Genomic DNA, 2,500 nt, shown 5'->3' with positions numbered 1-2,500 from the left:
GCCCTCTCTCTCTACCCTATTTTCACCTATTCTCCATTCCTTAGCTCTATCTTCTTTATTAAATTTTCTCTCCCACTTCCGTCCCATTACTTTAAGCTAAACAATTTACCCTCTGTCTCCTTCTCCCTTTATTCTGTCCCCCTTTCTTCGCTTCCTTTACCCCTCTTTCTATTCCCTTTCCTTACCCCCCATTTAATTCCTCTTCCATTCCTCCCTGTGCCTTCCTCTTCCCTCCTCTCCCCCCCTTCCTTCTCTCTAACTCTTCCCTTCCCCTCTTTCTGCCTCTTTCCCTCTCCTTCCCCCCCTCCCTCTACCTCCTCTCCTCCTCCCCCTTCTGCCCCCCCTTGCCCTCCTTCTACCCTAATTCCCTCCCCTCCTCTACCTCTTCTCCTCCCTCCCTCCCCTCGTATTACCTTCCCCCCCACCTTCCCTCCTCCCTCTCCCTTATCCCCCCCCCTTTTACCCTTTCCCCCTCCTTCCCCCCTTCTACTCCTGCCCTCCTTCCGCCCCTTCCCCCTCCCTCCCTACCCCCTCTACCACCTCCCCCCAACGCTACAGATCTGGACCAGTGTCGTTAAAGGTGAACTTCCAGATCTAACCTCTCTCGTCTACGCCTACGGATGGCACTCTCGTCAGGAGTGGGAGGGCCAGGCACGAGGCACAGGAGTGGGGTGGGGGGGGGGGAGCCATCGCCTACTTCTCGCTCTCCTTTCTGGATCTCTCTCTCTCTCTCTGTCTGTCTTCCTCTCTCTCTCTCTCTCTCTTTCTCTCTCTCTGGTGTCTCCTTTTCTCTATATCTCCTTCTTTTAGGATTATCTGCCTTTATTCCTCTCATTCCTTCATTCTCGTTGACTTGTTTTTTTTTCTTTTTTCTTTTTTTACCCTCTCTCTTTTGGGTTCCTTATCTCTCTCTCTCTTTCTCTAGGGTGTCTTTGTTCCTTGTTTTTGTTATTCTTTATTCTTGTTTTTTATTATCTATCTTTATTCCTTATCCCGCTTCTTTCGTTCTTTCTCCCTTCCCCTTGCCCTTCTCTTTCTCTCTCTCTCTCTATTTATCTATCTATGTCTCTGATTTTTTTCTTTGTGGTTATTTATGTTTCTCTTTATCTCTTTATTGTTCTCCCCCTCTTCTCCCCCCTCCGTTTCTCTCTTTCTCTCCCACTCTCTCGTTCTCTTTCTCTCTCTCTCTCTTACTTTTTATCTCTAATCTATTGTTTGTGTAACATTTTTCTTTACTTATTATTTTTAATTCGTGTTTTGTTCACGCATTGCTTTTTCTTTTCTTTTCCATTCTCCCATCCATGATCCCATTCGGTTATTCCCTTATTTATCAAAGTCTCTCCCCTTTCACTTTCCTTTGCACAACAGGATAATCGCCATGATTATCGATGGAAGCGAATCGATGTTCACTTAATCATAGGTTAATCCTTGTATCATGGTCCCTCTTTAGCGCTTTCCACTGTATTTAAGCAAGGATATCATGGGAGAACAGGCAGTTGTGAATATATTTAGTATGCACACACACACACACACACACACACACACATATATATATATATATATATATATATATATATATATGTATATATGTATATATACATATATACATTTACACATACATGTGTGTATGTGTGTGTTTGTGTGCGCGTATGTGTATAATATATATATATATATATATATATATATATATATATATACATATTTACATACATATATATACACATATATATGTTTGTGTGTGTGTCTGTGTGCGCGCGCGTGTGTATATGATATATATATGTGTGTGTGTGTGCATATTATATACACGTGTGTGTATATACATATATATACACATAATACATATATGTATACATATATAATATACATATGTATACATTGTATATATACATCATATATATAAATACATATAAACATATACTATAAATAAACACACACATATGTAAATATACATAAATTATAAATAAAGAAATACATAATATCTGTATACACACACACACACACATATATATATATATATATATATATATATATATATATATATATACCCACATTCTCTCCATAGTACTCTTCTGACATTCTAGTATGAACTACTTAGGAGAGGCAACCTTCCTCAAACCCCATCACGAAAACGAGAAAAACCAGTCAAGCAATAAGGATTTAATTTTTCCTTAGCGTGTTTCCACCCAAGTCCTGGTATCACATACACTCGACAAGACTTTACAGACACACACATCTCAGTGGCAATGCTGAGACATCCGTGCCATCTTATTTGAAGTGACTGAGTACTTAAATTTTTCGTTGATATTATTAACTTGTAATGGATGTGAGATTGTCGCTGCACTGCACTACGCCATTTGCTTCTCGTCTTGGAATCAAGTAGGATATCGTCGGTAATGGATGTAAGTACAGAGAGAGAAGACCGTAAGTGTGTTTTTTTTTTTTTTTTTTTTTTTTTTTGTGATGAAGGAAATATCGCTGTGCTTTATTGAAAATATTTTTG

General features: G+C 39.3%; 1 protein-coding gene across 1 annotated transcript in view; it reads right to left on the bottom strand.

Annotated features, from left to right (window-relative positions):
* Positions 1-2,500, bottom strand: part of LOC125025439 (probable serine/threonine-protein kinase DDB_G0278665) — a 78,988-nt gene that overhangs the window by 69,458 nt on the left and 7,030 nt on the right. The gene's annotated exons all lie outside the window — the stretch shown is intronic.

This window comes from Penaeus chinensis, chromosome 5, assembly GCF_019202785.1.
Source record: "Penaeus chinensis breed Huanghai No. 1 chromosome 5, ASM1920278v2, whole genome shotgun sequence".
Classification (NCBI taxonomy): Eukaryota; Metazoa; Arthropoda; class Malacostraca; order Decapoda; family Penaeidae; genus Penaeus; species Penaeus chinensis.
The sequence above is the reverse complement of the archived record's forward strand: the minus strand, read 5'-3'. Positions and strand labels throughout refer to the sequence as shown.